At 47.3% G+C, this 16949-nt stretch overlaps 1 protein-coding gene across 1 annotated transcript in view; it reads right to left on the reverse strand.

Moving 5' to 3' along the window:
- The window catches only part of PEX3 (peroxisomal biogenesis factor 3), a 515228-nt gene that overhangs the window by 497245 nt on the left and 1034 nt on the right, over window positions 1-16949 (reverse strand). The window lies entirely within an intron of this gene.

Below are 16949 nucleotides of genomic sequence, written 5' to 3' on the forward strand. Positions count from 1 at the left end.
CCACACCCGATGGATGAATCTTGCTTTGCGCTATTCTGCATTCTCTGCAGCAGAACGCTCATCGTGTCTTCTGCTTCTGATCCTGGGCCTAAGGGAACAAAGGCTTACCATCCTGGAATCCAGTCTTCAGCAGCACCTGTAAAGACAAAGAAAGAACAGGTTAGCACTACGGTCTTCAGTGGCAGCGCATCTCTTACCTGGTCCATCGGCTGTCACCAACGCCTCGCGCTGCATTCCGGCATCTGAAAGACAAAGGCTTACCTACTCTTCGCATGCTCCGGAGGTCTTTGCACTGCATTCCGGCATCTGAAAGACAAAAGCTTACCAGCTCTTTGCACGCTCCGGAGGCCTTCGGCGCTGCATCCCGCATCTGAAAGACAAAAGAAGGTGCGTTTAAAGACATTGGGCAACTTTATAACTCACGTGCCATTACTCCTTCCCACGCCGAATCCAGTGGGTATTCCAGCACCCTTCAGCTTCTCTAAAGCTCCGAACTTGTACCTGCAAGATAAAAGGGACAGTTAGTGCGCATCGTGAAGCAGGCTACAAGCGCTTACTTACGTGCTTCCAGGCGCTTCTATTCCTCACGCGGGTTCGATCCTCAACTCTCATCAGCCCGCCATCCGCCATCGCCGGAACCCTGCAAAACAAGGGATATCATTACAAAAGACTTTTAAGACATTTGAAGTGCCCAGAACTTACCGTTCGTGCAGTTAACGACGGACAGCAGTCCTCTGAGGTCAAGAGGCCTGCACCCTTATCCAGTGAAGAAACTGGTTACGGCACCCTGCCCCGAGGCAGATGGAGAGCTCGGCGTTCACTTACCTAAGGTGAGGGCGTTAACCTTTGGGGTTCTACAGGAGAAGAGAAAGGGAAGAGGAGAGAGGCACCCAATAACCCCAGTTCATTAATCCCATATTTTCTATCTGCAGACATCTTACTCTTCGAGTCAGACATACAGTGCACAGAGGTCCAGCCCAAAGAGCCAACCGTGTGTTACACATCACCTTTGAAGATACGGCATTCACCCAGTCAAGACCGGCGCCTCTGCGGGAATCAGGTGAGCGTTACAACTTCCCCTTATTGATCTTAATCCCTAATAGCCTGCTGAATGCTCCCAGAGCTTCAAGCAGGTCCGGCAGGTGTGTTCGTGGGTTTTGCACATAGAGCAACATGTTGTCTGCATAAATTGATATCTGGTGTACCTCTCCATCCATCACTATCCCTGTGTCTTCGTACTCCACTCTCAGGAAGACTGCAAATGGTTCCAGGGCCAGGATATACAACATCGGGGACAGCGGGCACCCCTGCTTCATACCCCATGCTATGCTCCACTCTTCCGAAACATGTCTTCCTGTTTTCACCCTCGCCTTTGGATCCCGATATAAGAGCTTAATCCAGCGAGATACCCTTCCCCATCCCAAAGTGGGCTAGCACCTCCACGAGCCAATTCCAGTTCACTGAGTCAAACACTTTTACGGCGTCCAACGATACAACCGCACAGTCCCCTCCTTCCTGGTTTGTCTTATCTATGACATGGTGGAGTCTACAAAGATTCCACGTTGTATTCCTTGGCGGTACATACCCTGTCTGGTCCGGGTGCACCAGCGTGGATATAACCCGTTTGAGCCGGTTGTCCAGGGCTGCTGTTAGGATCTTGGAGTCCTGGTTTATCAAGGAGATTGGTGTGTAGGACCCACACTCCAGAGGCGGTTTCCCTGGTTTCAGTATCGGTACCATCACCGATTCTGACATACTGCTCGGAATTCTCCCTCTCTCGTACGCTTCCTCCAGTGTCTCTAGTAGTCTTGGGGCCAGAGTATCCTTATATTTCTTATAGAATTTGCCTGGTAACCCGTCGGGCCGTGGGGATTTGCCGGTCAGGAGCTGTGCTATGACGGCTGACAGCTCCTCCACTGTGAGGGGCTCATCTAGCAGCCGGGTCTGTTCCTCCGTTAGTCGGGGGAAGTGCAATTTCCGCTAGGGTGTCCGCTTTATCTCCCTCTTCCGCCTCATGGGCCCGGGAGTATAGTTTCTCATAGAATCTCGAGAAGACTGTGTTTATACCTTCTTGAGTCCTAATCACCTCTCCCTGTTAATCTTTGATAGTGTTTATTGGTTCTCGCTTACCCTCCTGCTTAGTGAGCCAAGCCATGAGCCTGCTGGGTTTATCCCCCTCTGTGTGTAACCTCTGTATGTATTTCCCATAATCCAGTTTCCCCAGCCTCTCCCAACCTGCCATAAACTTCAGCCTCATGGCAGTGAGATCCCCCGATTCTATTCCCGTCTCTCCTGCGCGTATTGCTGCCCTTTCTAGCTCCTTTTCTGTGCCCTCTAGGTCGGCCAGGATCTCTCCCCGGAGGCCTCCGCCTTCCCTATTGCCGCCCCTCTTAACACCACCTTGAAAGCCTCCCAGACTATCCTAGTGCCATCCACGCTCCCCACATTATGTGCAAAATAATCATCTATCGTGTCCTGGATGTGCTCCTGGAACTCTCTGTCTAACAGTGCTTCCGCTCTCAGTCTCCACGTGGGTATGGGGGCTCTCCTGCACGTGTGTGCCCATGTCGCCCCTAGGGGCGCATGGGCAGATAGCGTTTGTGCATGTATTTGTGCTCTGGTGAATTCTCCCAGTGTCTCCTTGTCTGTGAACAGGTAGTCTATTCGGGTGAATGTCCTGTGTGGGGCACTATAGTGCGTGCATGCCCTGCTGTCCCCATGTACCTTTCTCTAGACGTCCTCTAGCTCGAGTTGCTCCAGTATCCTCCATACGCTGTGGCCGGCGGTGCTGGTTTCTTATGCTTGGTGTCCGACCTATCCAGTGAGGGTCCAGCGTGCAGTTGAAGTCCCCAACCCAAAAGATTGCAACGTCTCTGTATGGAGCTATTAGGGGTGTCAGTGGTTTAAATAAAAACTCTGTTGCGCCATGGTTAGGGGTGTATGTGTTCAGAAAACACAGCTCTCGGTTTTCCAGCATTCCTTGTATGATCAGGACTCTGCCTCTATGTCTCTCTCCTGTTATAGAAGCTGGAACGGGGTCCCCGGGGCAATCCAAGTCAACACTCCCCTTGCGTACTTCGAATACGTTAAAGTGTACACCTGGCTTCCCCATTTCTTGGAAATGGGGCATATACTTAAGCAAACTTGATTTTAAAGTAAAGTGAAATTTTTCTAGATTTGCAAATTCTTCATCTTTATTGCATAACTCCACAGGCAACTGTGATCATGGTTGTTGGTTTGGAAAGTGAATAAAACGCTTCCCGAGTGGATAGATTTCAAGTTAAATAATGGCCTCTTCAATGGAGCCAGCCTAGGGCCGACTTCATATTGAATACCACTATTTTATTCAGCTTCCCCCATTTTAACAAATAACAGTACACAATATTTATAAATGTGCTGCAGTTAAAAACAAATTAAGCTACACAACTTCATAAAATGTTATATCTACAAATAAAAACTGTGAGAGACCAACAGAGTTATTTAAGGACGTCTGTTCCAAACTCCCTTTAAAGCCTTATGGACAATACTAGACAAAAAAAGGACCAAACCGTCTCTCTCCTCTTAATACTCACCCCCAACTCCCGCTCTAGGTCCGTGGACCAAATAAGGACCGAGTCTAAGGTTTTGAAAAACAAATATAACAAAGTACAATTTTATTAAAGAGAAAACACAATACACAAATATCTTAAAATAAAATCAACGCATCTTAAAAAGGTGTAAAACATAGTGCACTCTTACTAAAACATCAAATACAAAACCACAAAAGTTCTAAATCAGTTTGAAATAAAATATTAACCTGCCTAGGTGTCACCTATACACCCAACAAGCTCCTGTCTATACAAATCTAGACAGAGCAACACAAAAAATTAAACCCTGGTGTATAGTAATGCGTTGGTAGGTAGCTCTTCCAAACAACCACTTTGTTTGGTTTGTCGGAGGTATGTTATTAATCACCTCTCTGTTAATTGTCTACCCCTTGAAACTGCTACTGGGGTGACTAAAACCACTGAGTTGATCAATGAACCACACCTTACAATTTGAGGTGCTCATATGCCCGACATGTTTCATTCACATACATTTGGAACAAATTGCATGAACTTCATCAGGGGATCCAAAACAAAATCCACTATACACAATAGATGAACATAACAGACACATTATTTAAACTTGTCTGTGAAGGTTAGGAATGTCTCCACGTTGGGGTGCTTCCAAGTAACTGAAGGCTTTTAGTAAAAGACAACCCGCTGAGAAAAGAAGGGGAGGCGGGATACGCCAAAGAAACAAGCGAGGAGAGAAAGAGAAAAGGGACTTGAGTTAGTAATATACCTCAAATCAACTTACAAGGCTGTAATTAACCTAAGTAAGACTCACCTGTACCAGTCTTGTCAATGCAAATACTGCTAAGTTATGGTGAAGAGGGGAACGTCTCCACTGTGGACGTTTAAACACATTCTGTAGACCAAGAGAAGGAGACAACAGAACTAGTATGAGCACAACACAACTAATCACCATTTAACAGACCTGGCACAGTGTTAGAGCTACTCATCTCATTAGCCCGCAGTGACCACCAAATTCAGTGACAGTCAACTTTAATAAATGCATGCTGAATACACACCAAGTGACTCTACACAACCCTGCCACCACTGGCCAAGAATCTGTGTTATTAATCATGAACTGGACGATCCAACGTGAATCCACAAGGAAGAGAGGTTAAGAGTATATACTACCGTCCTCTAACCCAAACGTGTAATACAATACGTTCGCCAAATTGCCATCAACATGCGGTGTGTGCAAGGTACACGTAGGTGTAAGGTACAAAATACTTAAAAACAAGACTCATACCCTAAGGGGTGGAAAATGGCAAAACAATTTGCTCGACCGTTAAGTTGCGCCCAGTTTCCAGCCTTGACTCGTGTGGAAAGATTTCAAAAGTGTCTCTCTCCCATGCACATAAATACGGCTCTAGAATGGAACCATGGAGAGAACAAAAAGAGTCAAATGAGCAACGTAGCCCAAGCGTCGGTTCCTGCTTCCAACATCTAAAAAGCAGGAACAAAATAAAAACCGAGCGTAATGCGCGGCTTACCAAGTGTCCATAAGTCGCCGGCAGCAAGACCTCACAAACGCTTCGGTGTGTCAATACACGCCGTTTCCTCTGTGCCGTCTCTGCGAGGCACCAGGAAGTATAAGTGGAGACAGGGGGTGTGGTAAGCCGACCACCTGACAGATCAGGTGATTACCACTGCTATTCTGTGTATGGAGAGACGAGATTCAGAACGGAGTACCCGGACATCTTGATCCATGTAAACGGGCGACTGATAATGTAACAATATTACGGGTAAGGCACTGACAATGGTGCGGTCTGGGCCCTGTGGTACCGTGTGTCTAAAAAATTTAGCAAAATGATGGAAACTTAAAAATGAACACAGAAACTCGCAACGCAGATGTCAAACTTGCAGAACAAGCCCGTTTACACGGAAAACTACCCACTGTTGTTGTAATATAAGCTGGCTTCACAACTAATTTTAATCACTTAGAGGCATCGGGCATACTAAGATGCCAATCGGACTGTTCATTAAGGCCAATAATTGCTGACCTTGTAAGGAATATAAGCCATTTCTCCTTGAGCAGAAGTTTTTCTGTTTTATTATCGTTAACCTTGGATTTGTCTAGTTGCCATAAGACAGTCCATAGTAGGTCATCTGGGCTGTGTTCCATTATAAGAAAATGATTAACGGGGCTGCAATATTTTTCATTTTGATACAACTCCTGTGTTCACTTTCCTTTCAGTCATCCCAACATAATGTTTATGACACGGGCACCATTTAGCATATACCACGTCAGTGGAATTGTAATTAGTGAATTGGTTTTGAGTCCATGGACGCTTTAGGCTTATGTCAACTTCTGTTGTACGTTTAGTGTATTTGCAGTTGACACAATGTTCACAGGGAGCATGTCCCGTAAGGGTTGGAAGACCCCAAGATTCTGTAACGCTTTTCACATGCCCTTGTTTGGTTGTGATATCATTCTTCGTAGGTAACTCTTTCAAGTTGGAAGTTGTTTTATATGCACACATGGGGAAATCTAAAGGACATTCACCTCCAGCCAAAATATGCCAGTTTTTACGTATTATTTTAGTAACCAGGTTGGATCTGGGGCAGAAAGTACTAACAAAAACAATTTTGTTTGTGGTGGGGTCCTTTTGATGGTATTCCAAAAGAGACTCCCTGTTCTTATGCTTAGCTCTTTTGAAGGCCCTTTTAACTATCCTCGATGGGTAACTTCTGGCCTCCAATTTAGATTTCAATAGTGCTGCCTCGTTCAGGAACGTTAGGTTGAGGCTACTGTTTCCTTTGAGGCGTAAAAACTGCCCGAACGGTAAGTTCTCCCGCGTGTGTCTAGGGTGGCAACTGTCAAATTTTAACAAAGCATTGCAATCCGTAGGTTTATGAAATGGGCTGACCTTCAGAGCGGAACTGGTTTCGTTCACTTCAATGGTAATGTCCAGGAAATTGATTTTCTCTCTACTGCAGGTGTAAGTAAATTTAAGGAACCGATTCCTCAAATTAATCCATTGGAAAAATTCTGCAAATGATTCTTCTGACCCGTCCCACACAATCAGCATGTCATCAATGAACCTCCTTCATAGGGCAATCTTGGCGAAAAAAGGGTTTGAGAGAGGATAAATGTGTTCAAGTTCAAAGTGTTCGACGTATAAGTTTTCTGCTGTTGGGGGGACGGGTGAGCCCATTGCCATCCCATGTACCTGATGATAGAGTTTACCGTTGAAATAAAAGTCATTTTCGGTCAGCGCCATCTCTGCACACCATAAAATAAAGCTGTTTGGAGTCGCACCTGTGGTTCTATTAGTTAAAAGAACATCTTCAAGAACATCAAGGGTCTCTTTCTGTGGGATACATGTGTACAAGGCTATAATATTGAGACTAGCTAATAGTTGTGTTTTAGGATCAAAGTTCATACTCTCAACGCAATTAATAACTTCAGTGGTATCCTGTAAGTAGGAGTACATGGTGAGAACAAAAGGTTTTAAGTATTTATCAGCTACTTTAGAAAGGGGTTCCAATACTGAGCCGGTGCCCGACACAATCGGACGGCCCGGTGGGTTAGTCAATGACTTGTGTATTTTGGGTACAGTGTAAAATTTCGTGATGGAGGGTTTGGAAACACATAAGTAATCATGTCCTGCTTACAAATCCAATCTCTCTCAAATGCCTTGTCAACTTTATTGCTAAGCTGTCAATCTCTTGGTGGGGTCTGTGTGGATAGGAGCGTAAAAGTTGGTATCCTCCAATTGTCTGTTGCATTCAGTAATGTATGCACTCTTGTTTTGAATTACAACTGCTCCCCCCTTGTCTGCTTTTCGTATCACTATGTTCTTGTTGTTAGCCAGACTCTTCACAGCTGCTCTTTCAATATTGCTGAGATTTTGAAATGTGGGACCGGGTGGTGTGCTCTCAAGGAGCTTCAAATCTTTCCACACTCTTTTCGCGAAGACAATGGTTTCGGGAGTGTGGCTTGCTGTAGGAGGGTCAAATGTGGATCTATTGCGTAACCCGCTCTCATTATTTTCCTTATCGCTGTGTGTGTCAGCAAAAAATTGTTTCAGATGAATCTTCCGCAAGCTGTCATACTGTGCTGTGGGAACGAAACCCAAACCTTTATTCAAGAGTAATTCTTCTGCAGGTGCTGGTTGATATGTCGACAGGTTGACTAATAAGGATGGTTGCTCCTTGTTCTCCTCTCGTCTAGGTCCCAGTTGTCTCCGGTTGTGCGCTTGTCCAAAAAAAAAGAGACTGTGGATATACTGCCCATGCGCTGCTGTTGTTGTGGAGGTGGTTGTTGTTGTCCCTGGGTAAACTGGTTATAAGTTACCCCCCTTCGTTGGGGTCTCCTATTACGGTTATTGCCTCGTTGTTGACGACCACGGTTTCTGAAAGGTCTTTGTCCATTACCTCTAGCCCCAAAAACCTATTTAAGGTTTTGAAGTGAAAAAGGGGGGTCTACTTGTTTTATTTCAACATTCTCCATTATTGTCTTTGCCATTTCGCTCAAAACAAAGCTTTTTGCGAGCATTCTACGTGGTCATGTAATGCACTGTGCACAGTAAAACCCTTGTTACACTCTAGGTCTAATATGTGTAATGCGTTGGCCGTTTAAAAACAAATATTTTCTCATTTGAAGGCCACTTACAAGAGTCGTCAAAGTTATTACTTTTGAACAAAAATGATGGTAATACATGTGTGCACAGGTGAAAGGGAAATTGGCAGACGCCATGCTTTAAAAACCATAACACATTTATTAGCACTGCAAAGAGTGTTCAGAGCTCATTGCTCACAGTTTACACGTAGCATTGTACAGAAATCCAGCGCAGGTTTTACAGTTTCCGGTCTTATGTCTGCCAAGTTTGTTTGCCAAAACTACACTACAGGTTCCAAGAAGCACTGGGAAGCAGGAGGGGTGGAAAGGAAACCAAAAGAGGCCATGGAAACCATTTTCTAAGTGGCCCCATATTACGCATTTTCAGGCTCCGCAATCCCAACCCTATGAGGAAATGCAGAAATAAAATAGGTTACCACATAAAAGAGGCCCAGGGTGCAGAGGCATACCACGGAATCCCCAAAGTTCTGTATAGGCCAGTTCAACCCTCCTGGGAAGTCTATTTGGAAACCACAAATTGATATTAATAAATGTCTCTGATCACACACGACGTATTTATGGTCAGGCGGTCAGCCAGTTGGTCAGGCTGTGTGGAGAAATGTAAGGACTTTACACCGGGTTATTACCTAAGAGGTGGGTTGTTCAGACGGCTAACTAATAAAACTCATCCACTCACCCGTTTTAAACATCAATTACTTAAACGTGAATTTATGTGAGCCAAAAAGAAAACCTGAAAAGTGTCCCATTGGCGCTTCCTAGTGACTACTTTGTAAAGGTTATGAGCCTCCTGGAAAATACTCAGTTTTGGCCTACTAAGTCAACACTATTGTATTGGAGTAAAGGGAGGAATGCCATATGAGATGGGGCACACAGTCTGTAGGCATTTGGTAGGTTATGTGTCCACCCATTGACTGCCCATGGCCACGCTAATTCCTATGGCCATTCCTGCCCCTCCCAATACACCTCATAGGATATATTTGAGCTAGCTTTATCAAGCCTTAACATCAAACTATGCACTGAAAGTTCCCGCAAGTGTTTTTTCAAAGCAGTCTTCTGAGAGTTATTGGCTTAAATGGAACTGTAAACGTGCTACTCTTGTAATAAAAATGTCTTACCAAGCATGCCTTCAGCCACTCAATTTCTAAGCAATCTGTGCGTCCTTCACTGAAGTCCTGTTAAAACAAGCATTGGCAAAGCCAACATGTTTGGCTTGTGTCTAAGTATTAAGTTTTTGCCAGGCACTGCTATTAGATGCCCAAGCACTCGCCCCATTTTGCACCTTCTACTATCAATGGGCAGTGCCTTTCCCATGCTAACATAGATATGTTTGGACCAGAAGTTTCTGTTTTCCAGTTAAAACATTTTTATTTGCTTATAAAATGCTCCCATTGGGAATTGGACTTACATTTTTACCCCTTAAAAAATAATTTTACTCCCAAATTTCAAAAACAGAGTAAATTATCCTACTTCCAAATCTTATCTGGAGCACTGGCGCGGACTAACACCAGGGCCATATACCAAACATGTCCCAACACCATGGACAGGCAAGGTCAGGCAATTACGGATTATTATATACACCTTACTTCCATCACACTTCTCCACACGGATAAAAGGCGGAGCACAAAAGCATACTGAGTTAGGCAAACCACACAAGGAAACAGCAGTTCCAAGATGGCAATTTCATGCAAGGAGGAAGACGGCGAGACCAGAGAGAGTCGCAAGGAGGGAAGCACCTGTGACCTCTAAAAACCGTTACTTTCATGAGCCTTGGAAAGTAAGAAACTGAAGACCAGGAACTAAGTCTGATCAAACCGGCCCCAATCCCCAAAGACCCCTCACCCAGGTGATCCTCCCGCACTGGCCCACCCCCGGGAACTGGATCCAAAAGTGATGGTCCTGTCCTGGCCACCTGGATGACTAGTCCCCAAGGACTTGCTGGTGCAACACCCTTTGGTTTCTCACACACCCCTTCTTTCTTCTTTTCTGGAAACTTCTTGACTCCTTTTCAGTCGTATTTCCGGCCGGGGCATGGAACTGAGAGTGTCTGGGTTTCCATAGTTTAAAATCTGGCCATGCTGGTTGACCGAGTTGGAGTGGGGTCCTAATACTGTAAGATCTTTCTGCAGCATTTGACACTGTTGACCACTCCATCCTTTTCTTCCGGCAGGCCTCTCTCGTCTTGTTCTGGCCTGGTTTACATCCTTCCTGACTGACAGGGGTGAATCACTATATCTCCTTTTCTATCACCTTCTCACCTGCTCTCTTGTGGTGTTCCCCAAAGCTCTGCCTTGTCCCTGATGCTAATTAACATCTATGTCCAGCCTTTGTTTGGTCTCATCCACTCCCACGGCTTCCTGTCCTATTCCTATGCCGACGACAGTTCCTAGTGAAGTTTCCCAAAGAAAATGCATCAAAAAATGCTTTTTTATTTAATGGGGGGGACCTCCCAAACACCTGTTTTTTTTACCCCTTAATACCCATTTTAGTAAAAAAAATAAAAACCTTTACCTACAAAAAAAATGCATTTTTTCGATGCATTTATTTTCCAAAACTTTGGCAATCAAAACTATATATTTGAAAAATGCCTGGATACCCCAACGACACCCAGATCTTGGTCCGGTTAGATCTCGACCAAGCCGTGTTGTTGTTCCACTTGTGCGAGTGCCTGGGGGCCGTGAAGGGCTGGATAAAGCTCAACAGGGACAAGACAGAGGTTCTGGTGGTGGGTTCTCCCCCTGATCCTGCTCTCTAGAATTCTTTCTGGCAGTCTGCTTTGGGCGATTCTCCTATTCCAGTGACGGTAGTTAAGAATATGGGAGTTTACCTCTTCTTCGTGTTCGATGGCTCTCCAGGTGAACACGGTTTGTAAAATGGGTCACTTTCTTCCCAAAGTGCTCCATAAGGTACTACCATTTTTGCCTACTCATCTACGGTAGTCGCCTCATTAGTTAACAGTCGCAATGCTCTATTCTTGGCCTAACCTACTGGCCTCTTACACGGTTGCATCTCTTGCAGAATCTTGCTGCCCGGGAAGCCACTTCCACTCCATACTGCTCTCACATTAGCCCTAGGCTCCGTTCTCTCCAGTGGCTCACAGTGGAATTATCTTCCCGTTGCCCTTAGGTGCATTGAGAACCATCTGCAATTTCGGCGCTGCTTGATATACTTGTTATTTTAGGCTCTAACCTGTTGTGCGAGTCCTAGCGCCAAGATGCCCTTGGGTGAACGTGCGCGGTATACATTTGTTTAACATAACATTTGTGATCGTGATCTGTAAAAGTACAAATGCGGTTATCGTGAACAGCTGTCGCTGCGCGCTTCTGAGTTTGCTTAGAGTCAGTTGCGCCAGGGGATGGGCGAACCATTACATTTAGTTTCTGAGATGGTTCCAGGCCAATTTGTAAAGTGGTTTTAGCTTTCCTCATGGCGCCACAATGTTTTTACTCATCTTATATAGGAGACTACCGTCGTTACGTTCCGACGTGTTTGTGATCCGACACCATATTTAAACATGGTTCATGCGTGTTGGGTTTCGTATTACACTGCATAGGTGTTTTTATGAAAGCCTGTGCCAAAAACATGTAATTAAACCTAAACAGGTCCTGTGGCTTAGGACAAAAGCGCATTGATATCCTACTAATTTTTCTATTGTACAGATCCCGATCACAGATTCTGTGAATATGAATATTTTAGAAGGAATGGATACATGATTGTGCTTTTTCGATATGGCAAAGAGATGCCCGACATATATGCAGGTATTGTTATTTGTTCTGCTTAAACATAGTCTCTTAACTGAGGACAAATAAAGTGGCCATATACTTTTGTATTTCTTCACGATCATTTTTTGACCAAATAGAAACGGAAAGGCCTCCACGGGCGATATACATAAAACTTTGGAGCCAACAGGTACTTTCCATATATGGATACTCTTTATATTTTGATAAGGTATATACAGTTAATGTGCACAACTAATAAGCACAAGGTGGACAGGTGGCACACCTCCTTGAACATGCGATTTTTCGAGTACTTACACACACTACTTCACAGCTATAATGCATACATGGAACAACGCAGGTAGATTTTAACTCTCCGGATAGGCCCGACACTTCTATTTGTCCTGTGCTTGTGTGTGGACGCACAAGCCTTTAAACCTTCTTTCCTTATTTGGATCATCCTTTATGATATATCCTCAAATGCAACTTATTATTAATCAAGTTCTCTCCCGCCCCTCCTCCTCTCGCCCTTGTCTGTGTAAACGTAATTTAGAATTACCTTTATTTTATGGGATGAATATAGTAGTTGCATCATGTGGAAAAATTATTTGAGCCATTAATCAAATGGGCATTTGCATTTAACACTTGTGTCTGCCCCAGCAATAAGGCAGAAGACTTGAAATAAACGGACCGCTGAATGACTTGTGGCCTGTGAAGCCGTGCTAGGACTTCAGCATCAAATTATGTACACTTCACTCTTCAAAAAGGCACTCTTTTCCACATTTTCAGGAACTAGGATGTGTACCACTTAGCATTTTAAGTGCCACCACCGGAGACACACCACATTACGGGAAAGATGCACACTGTGTCCACCGTGCAGTATCTGCAACTTCAAGGGCTGCACATCATGCCTCCTTCCTCAACCGGTTCCTTCACCTAGCAGGGAGTCCAGGAGTAATGTAATAATGTTTTCCCCCCTTCCCTTTGCCCACGTGCTGCGTAAAGTACACATACAAACTTACAACAGACCTGCCAAACCTATGGAATTGTCCTGCAGACTTTCTCTGCATTTCTGGGTAAGAGCATGAAACCTCTGGGATTGTCAGGGCCTGTTGGGGGGGTCCGCCTCCAGTCACCGGGACAGGCCACGGATGGCGTTGTGATCACCCGGCGGTGACCAGTTGGGCCGTGATCTCGCAGCAATGAGCAGGGATCACCCTGCTCGCCCCGATCACCGCAGCAGACACGTGGGTTGGGGCACTCAGCTCACAGCAGCCCAGGCTCTGGGGGGCACCCAGGCCAGGGTTGCACACTCAGCCATGCTCACATCGCCACGACATTCTTAGGGGTCGGTGTTGCCCAGCAGGGACGTGGTCCTCGTGCTGGGCCTCCTCCTTGGGCCTCCAGCACACGGTGTTGCACCAGCATGGTGCCTGGAAGAACGACACCGGAGTCAGCTCATGATCGACTGACGAGCCAGAAGCGGCTCGTCTATTTTATTAACCTGATCACATGGTTACCACCATGAACCCTGATGCAGTTCCTGGCAGGTTCCATGCTCTCTAGGAGAGGTGACATGCAACACTCATCCTTTTTAATAACAAAACAAATACAAAACCACAGCATAATACACACACTAACACTAGAACTGTAGATCCCACTAGCCTTCACAAACTTAATGACCCAGCTCGCCCCTGGGTGACAGTCCGGGCTGGTGAGCAAGCAGGTAAAATGTTAGAATATCCCCCGCACACGCACACTTTATTAACCTGGGTGAGGGGTATCTTGCACCCCCGACACAGCACCATCACCCATAGCTGGCACCTTGCACCCCAAACGCAATAATCCAGTATCGCACAATATTTCGGATGGGCCCGTCCAGGCCTGCGGGCCACCAGTCCAACTTCCATCAAGACCTTCTTCGGGACAGTTCGGGGTTCACTGACGGGTAAGGCCACACCTGGGGGTACCAGGGACCACCTCAGCCCAATCCATAGACAGCGGAACACAACTGTGGCTGGATGCTGGCATCCAGATGAGAATTCAGGACCAGCAAAGCCGCACCTGGGGATACCAGGGGCCACATCGGCCTAGTCTATAGGTGGGCAAAACTCGTGACAAGATGATGGTGGTAGCCAGATGATTGCAACGTTCAGGGACCGGCCAAACCGCACCTGGGAGCACCAGGGGCCACATCGGCATTGTTCATGGATGGTGTAGGGGCTCACCATTGCAGGGTACTGGTGGCGAGATGACGAGTCACTCGTTTCACTTCCCCTTCTGCCCAGGGGCTGCTGACAGGGGGACACGGGTAACCTGGCCACATAGCCTACTCTGCTCCCCCTGGCAGGAGTGTCGTTGGCATGGGAGGGCGCACAGGCACTCACCGGAGATGCAACCCACGCTTGCTGGTCTCCCTTGTGACAGTCCCCGTCATTCACCACCAGGCGTCCTAGGATCATGGCATATCACTGTTGTTTCCTGACTGTGGAGGACACCCAAACCTTGGAGCACCTTGGGCCCTGGATCTCTAATTGGGGCCTACCCCTTCTGATTCCGCACTGAGGGAGCACGAGCATCCCTTGTGGAGCCGCTACCCTCTTGGGGCAAAACCGCTGGCCGGCTGGGAGGGCACCTGCGTCCCATGGCCCATACTTGATGATAGGATGGCCTCCTTCCTCCATAGTCAGTTGGATGATGTGCAGTGCTGCCCGGGTGACTGACCCTGTTACACCCAGTTTATTTCACCCCTGTGGTGCCCTGTGTGGCTGGGCACTGTGGGTGCATCTAGGGGGGCAGCTCCATTCTGCATCCACTTGTGCCCCTTCATGTCGCAGCTGCAGGCCCAGGTGCTCACCGGCCATGCCTCCTCCACTCGGGATGGTGCAGCTCTACCTTTAGTTATGCCCTGCATGGGACCGCCGCCAGCGGCTGCAGTTATTCCTTTGTTCACCGCCGCAGGCCAGGTGATCATGGGCCACGGCCACCTCCTTTGTACTTCTCTGGGCCACCACTGGGGCTCTGTTTCCTTTGTTTTTTTTTTCTACTCCACCGCCGCGGGCCTGAATTGTTTAGGCCACGCCCACCTCCTTCGTTCCTTTTGGGCCGTATGGGCCTCCCATTATATTTTCTTTTTTCCCCCTTTTCTTATTCCTCGCGCTCCAGTCCCAGAGCTCCCATTCGCCCGCGGCTGCTGTGGGCGCACCATTTCCACCGCTGAGGTTGTAGCGCACACGGCAGGGGGGCAGGCACCCACCGACCCCAGTCGCACAACCACCGCCGGTTATGAGGGCAGCGGCTGTGGCGGTGTGAACACGGGCACCCCTCCATCTGCCTCCTGCAGGAGCTCTGATCAGTTCTTTTCGTACGGCCACCCTCGCAGCCAACGCCGCCTCCTCTCTGCGGGCACCAGGCAGCCCATGTAGATGCACACGCGGCCCTGGACCACCCTAAGGGCTTCCTCCTCAATCGAGCTACCGCCGTATCAATGGGAGCCACCCAGCTGTACGGCGGCCCTCTTCAGAGACACCACACACAGCAAAACAGCTGGCAGCATTACTTCCTTCGGTGGCGGCCGACGCGTCACCTCTTCCACGTGGGCACCAGGCGGCCCATGTAAACGTACACTGGGCCCTGGACCACATCGTCGCCATTATTGGGGGCCCGCCTCTGGTCACCGGGGCAGGCCACGGATGGTGTCGGGATCACCCAGCAAACAATGAGCAGGGATCACCCTGCTCGCCCCGGGTCACCTGAGCAGACCATGTGGACTGGGGGCACCCAGCTCACAGCAGCCCCAGCTCTGGGGGGCACCCAGGCCGGGGTTGCACACTCAGCCATGCTCACATGGCCACAACATTCTCAGGGGACGGTGTTGCCCAGCAGGGGCACCGTCCTCGTGCTGGACCCCATCCTTGGGCCTCCAGCACGCGGCGTTGCACCAGCATGGTGCCTGGAAGAATGACACTGGAGTCAGCTCATGATTGACTGACGAGCCGGAAGCAGCTCGTCTATTTTATTAACCCATGTGACCATAATGCAGTTCCTGGGAGCTACCATGCTCTCCAGGAAGGGTGACATGCAAAAAGGCCTGCAATACAACGTGTGGCTATCTTCCCTCAGCAGAGATCAGAGGATTCCTGTGAGAGACAGGGTATACAAAAGCCACTCAGGCAGCAAAGCCCACAGGACCCCGCACCATGTGAGGCATTTTAACATTTAACATCTCTTTGTAATGGTCAGGGGTGAGAATTGAGGGGGCATTAGCTACTTTGCACCAAAAGCCCACCTAAAGCTCCAGTTAATAATCCAAGTATGTTTATTTCAATACAAAACCATTTGAAATGTCTCTCATTTTCATTACATCTTATTTGACAAACATATGCATCATAATTGGTTATTTATAACACGCTTAATACCCAGCGGTTTCTAAGCGCAGACCCGGGATCGAACATCGTCTTGCTTGCAAGCTGAGTGTAAGGTTCTTGGTTCCCCACAGATGACCATGAGCTCAGGTGAAGTTCTGGTAACTTCTTTATTTAGTTCCAGTACATTTAGATAGTCATATAAGGTCAAGTACATCTGGGTTCAGGGCAACATACACCTGCATCCTCCCAGGTAGGCTTACATCTCTCAACTGACCAACATAGAACCCTTGAATCACACATCAACATTCTCACAACCAAGATTCTGTGTCACTCACTCAACATTCTGCTCCTTCTACACAAGCAACAAAGAAACCTAATCACTACACTGAGCATTGCCCCCGAGCTATCCTCCCAAGACATTGATGCTTACATTGAAAGGGCACCTTCCCACTGCTCAATGTTCACCCTTTTCTCCTGACAGCTTTAGAGGACTCTCCATTTTAAAACGTGGCCTAGCATTTTATCTTTCCCATTGATGTGGACCTTTGCAGAAAACATTGTTCCTGATTTTGCTTTCTCTCACCCACCATGTTTTGTGATGGCTGCATTCACGGGCTCCTTCAATGCTCACACAAGCAACAGGAGACAGGGGTGTATGCTCTTAGCTGATCTTGACCCCCATGGCAAGACA

The sequence above is a fragment of the Ambystoma mexicanum genome, chromosome 4p, assembly GCF_040938575.1.
Source record: "Ambystoma mexicanum isolate Mex_15411 chromosome 4p, UKY_AmexF1_1, whole genome shotgun sequence".
NCBI classification, from domain to species: Eukaryota; Metazoa; Chordata; class Amphibia; order Caudata; family Ambystomatidae; genus Ambystoma; species Ambystoma mexicanum.